Here is a 7,222-nt window from a genome sequence, read left to right as displayed (position 1 = left end):
GAACATTTTATATTATTATTATGTTATTATTTTTATAGTGGGTGGACGAACAGACATGTAGTTGTAATCAGACAAGTTGGACACACAGGAACTGAGGGGTTGAGGGCCCTGCTCAGTGAGCTTACATGCTAGAGGGAGTGGGGTATAGTGACACAGTAACAGAGGGATTGAGGGCCTGCTCAGTGAGCTTACATGTTAGAGGGAGTGGGGTATAGTGACACAGTAACAGAGGGATTGAGGGCCTGCTCAGTGAGCTTACATGTTAGAGTGAGTGGGGTATAGTGACACAGTAACAGAGGGATTGAGGGCCCTGCTCAGTGAGTTTACATATTAGAGGGAGTGGGGTATAGTGACACAGTAACAGAGGGATTGAGGGCCCTGCTCAGCGAGTTTACATGCTAGAGGGAGTGGGGTATAGTGACACAGTAACAGAGGGACTGAGGGCCCTGCTCAATGAGTTTACATGCTAGAGGGAGTGGGGTATAGTGACACAGTAACAGAGGGATTGAGGCCCTGCTCAGTGAGTTTACATGTTAGAGGGAGTGGGGTATAGTGACACAGTAACAGAGGGATTGAGGGATTGAGGGCCCTGCTCAGTGAGCTTACATGCTAGAGGGAGTGGGGTATAGTGACACAGTAACAGAGGGATTGAGGGCCCTGCTCAGTGAGCTTACATGCTAGAGGGAGTGGGGTATAGTGACACAGTAACAGGGGGATTGAGGTCCTGCTCAGTGAGCTTACATGTTAGAGGGAGTGGGGTATAGTGACACAGTAACAGAGGGATTGAGGGCCCTGCTCAATGAGCTTACATGTTAGAGGGAGTGGGGTATAGTGACAGTAACAGAGGGATTGAGGGCCTGCTCAGTGAGTTTATATGCTAGAGGGAGTGGGGTATAGTGACAGTAACAGAGGGATTGAGGGCCCTGCTCAGTGAGCTTACATATTAGAGTGAGTGGGGTATAGTGACACAGTAAGAGAGGGATTGGGGGCCCTGCTCATTGAGCTTACATGTTAGAGGGAGTGGGGTGGGTATAGTGACACAGTAACAGAGGGATAGGGGCCCTGCTCAGTGAGCTTACATGCTAGAGGGAGTGGGGAGTGGGGTATAGTGACACAGTAACAGAGGGATTGAGGGCCCTGCTCAGTGAGCTTACATGTTAGAGGGAGTGGGGTATAGTGACACAGTAACAGAGGGATTGGGGGCCCTGCTCAGTGAGCTTACATGTTAGAGGGAGTGGCACAGTAACAGAGGGATTGGGGCTCTGCTCAGTGAGCTTACATGTTAGAGGGAGTGAGGTAAAGTGACACAAATGGTAAGGATAGTATTAGACTAGTGACAGTTGCAAGAGAGGAATCAGTCGGGAGCTATTAGCAGTTTAATTGTATATACTATATTATATACTCATCTCTAGTCCTACTTTAGCTAGATTAGCCATTCAGATTGGAATCTGGTCTTTGAATTTTGTGTATAAACCGATAAGTGAAAAACTTTAACTATAACAAGCATTTGTTGGAATTAGAGTAAAAGTGTGTCTCTTTACCCCTTGGATCCCTATTAATGTTCTATGTCCTCCACCTACCATATCTTCTGTCAGGTTACCTCTGGCTACCCGACCTTAGGCTTGTCTTCTAAGCTGTGTATCTGCATTAACTTTCTCTAGACCTTAGGAAATAAACTGATAAAGGCAGTTTTATGCCCCATGCGGGGACTGGATGCTTTGGATTAACTTTCTCTCCGATTCCTCTGATTCCTGTTCTAAGCTGTTTGATTATTTTTTTTTAGATTTTGCATTGGGTCCCATGTGATTAAAAACATTACGGAGCACATTTTTCCTAATCAGCCCTTCTCAAATAGTGATGTTTGTATGTACAGTCATAGTTCCTCTTAATTCCTATTGAACCAGTAAGGGTGTACTTAGTTTTTCACACTTGGCTTTTCCATTTTGGTTAAATAAATCATGACACGGTGTAATATGTCAAGTGTTGTTGGATTTACCTAATTTTAAAACCTGCTAAAGAACAGATGATCATTATTATGTCCTGATATGTAAAACTATAGAATTCAAAGAGGGTGTCCTTTTTTTTCCCCATGACCGTATGTGCCTTTTACCTACGATAAAGGTTACAATGCATATCAACTGGCCCAAAAACTAGAGGACCTTCAAAAACAGTATACCACAGCATTAAAGATATTCAGTCATTGTGTACCCTACCTTAAGGACCTTTGTCAGTCTGTAAACTACTTGAATATTGTATATCCTATCTCAGTGTTTTCAGTCATTCTGTGCATTACTTGACTGACCTTTGGGCATTGTATATATGGCCTATGGGCCTTCAGTAATTCTCCATGCGGCTTGGCTGACCTCGGAACATTGTATATCCTGCCTAGGGGCCTCCAGTAATTCTGCATGCAGCTTGGCTGACATCGGAACATTGTATATCCTGCCTAGGGGCCATCATTAATTCTGCATGCAGCTTGGCTGACCTCGGAACATTGTATATCCTGCCTAGGGGCCATCATTAATTCTGCATGCAGCTTGGCTGACCTCGGAACATTGTATATCCTGCCTAGGGGCCTCCAGTAATTCTGCATGCGGCTTGGCTGACCTCGGAACATTGTATATCCTGCCTAAGGGCCTTCAGTCATTCTGTACACTGTTTGGCTGACCTCTGAATATTGTGTATCCTATCTCTGTGCCTTCAGCCATTCGGTGCACTGCTTCGCTGACCTTTTGAACATTGTATATCCTGCCTAAGGGCCTTCAGTCATTCAGAATACTGCTTGGCTGACCTCTGAACATTGTATATCCTATCTTGGTGCCTTCAGCCATTCGGTGCACTGCTTGGCTGACCTTTGAACATTGTATATCCTGCCTAAGGGCCTTCAGTCATTCAGAATACTGCTTGGCTGACCTCTGAACATTGTATATCCTATCTTGGTGCCTTCAGTCATTCTGTGCACTGCTTGGCTGACCTTTGAACATTGTATATCCTGCCTAAGGGCCTTCAGTCATTCAGAATACTGCTTGGCTGACCTCTGAACATTGTATATCCTATCTTGGTGCATTCAGTCATTCTGTGCACTGCTTGGCTGACCTTTGAACATTGTATATCCTGCATAGGAGCCTTCAGTCATTCTGTACACTGCTCAAATGCCTCTAAGCAGTGTGTTTCCTGTATATTGCACTATTAGGTTCCATAAAGTCTTCCAAAAGGATTCTCAGGCATCAGTTACTTATCCAAGCAGATCTTCAGGTACTGACTCTGATGGGTAGGACCTATAGGCATTGTGTCCTCTGATTTGGCACAGTTTCCTCATCCCTGTATAGTGTTATGTGTTAAATTCCACTATATTTCCCTGCTATATTTTTCATTTCTGTACTAAATCATATTCATTTACCTTTAATGAAACCAATATACAGAGGGGAAATTGCTGAACATGATGTTGAACAAACTCTGCCAGGAGGAATTTGGAAGCTTTGCTGTCAGGACAGATAAACAATCCCCTAATGGTTGTTAAGGAGCTTTGTATCTCTGAAATGTTACCGATGTCCAGTCTCGATTAAATGTTTTCTTATATTTGCAAAACAGAAATGTTGGCCAGTTTCTCTCTAAGTAAAATTATCCAACAAAACATCTTACAACTGTACATGAAATGTCTGATGTGAGAAACAGTTTGTGCTGTTCCAGTTACTTGTGTCTAGGCATGTGTAAGATTAATCCCTCCAGGAAAAGAAGCAAAACTGAAGCGTGCCAAAATATAAGTGGATTTGGCCCATGTAAGAATTTTACTGGATACAATGTATAAAGTACTCCTTTTTTAATTACTTATGCTTGTCATGTTTCGCTACCCTCCAGGGGCTACTGGCATGGTATAACTTACCTGGATACATCACATTAATTAGGATTTAAATATTTCTTGTTTTTTACACCCAGTTCAGAGGCATGTTATCCAAACTGCATGATGAAATTGTGTTGTGCAGGTGAATAACACAGTTTGTTAAAGTGTGAACTGTAATAACCACAGGGCTTGCAGCTGAGAGTCTTGGGAGCTAGATGCTGGTGTGTTTGGGACCCAGGCTCTGCATAGGGCTTGCAGCTGAGAGTTTTGGGAGCTAGATGCTGGTGTGTTTGGGACCCAGGTTCTGTATAGGGCTTGCAGCTGAGAGTCTTGGGAGCTTGATGCTGGTGTGTTTGGGACCCAAACTCTGCATAGGGCTTGCAGCTGAGAGTCTTGGGAGCTAGATGCTGGTGTGTTTGGGACCCAGGTTCTGCATAGGGCTTGCAGCTGAGAGTCTCGGGAGCTAGATGCTGGTGTGTTTGGGACCCAAACTCTGCATAGGGCTTGCACCTGAGAGTCTTGGGAGCTAGATGCTGGTGTGTTTGGGACCCAGGCTCTGCATAGGGCTTGCAGCTGAGAGTCTTGGGAGCTTGATTCTGGTGTGTTTGGGACCCAGGCTCTGCATAGGGCTTGCAACTGAGAGTCTTGGGAGCTTAATGCTGGTGTGTTTGGGACCCAGGCTATGCATAGGGCTTGCAGCTGAGAGTCTTGGGAGCTAGATGCTGGTGTGTTTGGGACCCAGGCTCTGCCTAAGGCTTGCAGTTGAGTGTCTTGGGAGCTTCATTCTGGTGTTTTTGGGACCCAGGCTCTGCATAAGGCTTGCACCTGAGAGTCTTGGGAGCTAGATGCTGGTGTGTTTGGGACCCAGGCTCTGCATAGGGCTTGCAGCTGAGAGTCTTGGGAGCTAGATGCTGGTGTGTTTGGGACCCAGGTTCTGCATAGGGCTTGCAGCTGAGAGTCTCAGGAGCTAGATGCTGGTGTGTTTGGGACCCAGGTTCTGCATAGGGCTTGCAGCTGAGAGTCTCGGGAGCTTGGTGCTGGTGTGTTTGGGACCCAGGCTCTGCATAGGGCTTGCAGCTGAGAGTTTTGGGAGCTAGATGCTGGTGTGTTTGGGACCCAGGCTCTGCAAGATTGTCATGTTCTATCCGTAGACAGGAATTTTGCAATTTTTTTTTTTTATTATTTTTATTTTTTTGTAAGTAAACCCCTCAAGTTAATTCATTAAAATTTCAAATAGCATTGCTGGAATCACAACATTAGAGAGCACTACCGAGGAATGAAAGGTGTCTCATTGGCACCTCGTGTCAAGGTCCAGGACATACCCTTTGAATTATACCAGTGGAGGGGTCTGAGTTTAAGTATTAAATGCCAGGGGACTAGGCTTAGTCATAGCAATCTACTTTATGGATTGAGAACACAGACAGTTGTAGAATCACAGGATCATTCATTGTGGATCCCCATCCCATAGCCTACCCAGCATGGGGAGGAAGAGGACTTATTTTACCCCCTCACTTCCAATATATGATGAGAAAGGTGAAATAATGCAACTCTCTAAACAGACACATCAAACTGGATTTGACTTTTTAATATATTATGTTTTAAATATTCACAAAACAAATAAAAAAAAGGGGGGTTAGTAGATCACACTGCCTTGAATTTTCTTTTAATCAGAGAACAGCAAATTCAAGTCAGTGTGATCTACTACAAAAAAAATATTATTTATTACGATCAACACGAAATTGTGTGACTGTTTTTATTTGCAAAATGTAAAATCGTGGTGTGTGTGGGACCCAGGCTCTGCATAGGGCTTGCAGCTGAGAGTCTTGGGAGCTAGATGCTGGTGTGTGTGGGACCCAGGCTCTGCATAGGGCTTGCAGCTGAGAGTCTCAGGAGCTAGATGCTGGTGTGTTTGGGACCCAGGTTCTGCATAGGGCTTGCAGCTGAGAGTCTCGGGAGCTTGATGCTGGTGTGTTTGGGACCCAGGCTCTGCATAGGGCTTGCAGCTGAGAGTTTTGGGAGCTAGATGCTGGTGTGTTTGGGACCCAGGCTCTGCAAGATTGTCATGTTCTATCCGTAGACAGGAATTTTGCAATTTTTTTTTTTATTATTTTTATTTTTTTGTAAGTAAACCCCTCAAGTTAATTCATTAAAATTTCAAATAGCATTGCTGGAATCACAACATTAGAGAGCACTACCGAGGAATGAAAGGTGTCTCATTGGCACCTCGTGTCAAGGTCCAGGACATACCCTTTGAATTATACCAGTGGAGGGGTCTGAGTTTAAGTATTAAATGCCAGGGGACTAGGCTTAGTCATAGCAATCTACTTTATGGATTGAGAACACAGACAGTTGTAGAATCACAGGATCATTCATTGTGGATCCCCATCCCATAGCCTACCCAGCATGGGGAGGAAGAGGACTTATTTTACCCCCTCACTTCCAATATATGATGAGAAAGGTGAAATAATGCAACTCTCTAAACAGACACATCAAACTGGATTTGACTTTTTAATATATTATGTTTTAAATATTCACAAAACAAATAAAAAAAGGGGGGTTAGTAGATCACACTGCCTTGAATTTTCTTTTAATCAGAGAACAGCAAATTCAAGTCAGTGTGATCTACTACAAAAAAAAATATTATTTATTACGATCAACACGAAATTGTGTGACTGTTTTTAGTTGCAAAATGTGAAATCGTGGTCTTGGTGTACAGTTATTGAATGGCAAATTAACAAGTGATATCAAATTTGCTACGTTGTGAAACCCTATGAAAGCATCTCCATCTATCCAAATGCATTCACACTTATTAAAGGTTATTCAATAAATTATGAGATGCAGCAAGCTGAAGCATTAATGGCAAATTTAACCTAAATATCCAGGCTGTGAATTCAGCTGAATTGGAGATTTTTTTCTGAATCAGCTATTTTTGCCTGAATTCTGATTTTAATTCACTCTAATTCCCAGTTTATTCAGGAGTCCTCCTTGTTAATTAATAATTGAAATTACTGTACATGTCTCTCCCATGTGTTACATTGTAACCAATCTACAATGAGAGAATGTTTAACCTTCCTGGTATAACATTTGATAAGTGATTAAATACATTCCCCTTCATGGTGTAGAGATATAAATTGAGATTCCCAGGTGTGACTATACTAAAACCAGTCACACTTTATAAAATCCCACATTCCCATGCTGTAGATGGCTTTAAATTCTAACAAGTCAGATCTGTAGGTTGAGGTTTGCTGCCTGCTGCCTGATTACAATAAAACCTCTGCAAGGGGGTTGTTTACACCTTCAAAGGGTTTGGGATAATTGAGGAGGGGATCATATTCTAGCTGTGGCTGTTTCTTTGCCAGTACCTACAGGGGGCAGGACAAG

The sequence above is a fragment of the Pelobates fuscus genome, chromosome 1, assembly GCF_036172605.1.
Source record: "Pelobates fuscus isolate aPelFus1 chromosome 1, aPelFus1.pri, whole genome shotgun sequence".
NCBI lineage: Eukaryota > Metazoa > Chordata > Amphibia > Anura > Pelobatidae > Pelobates > Pelobates fuscus.
The sequence above is the reverse complement of the archived record's forward strand: the minus strand, read 5'-3'. Positions refer to the sequence as shown.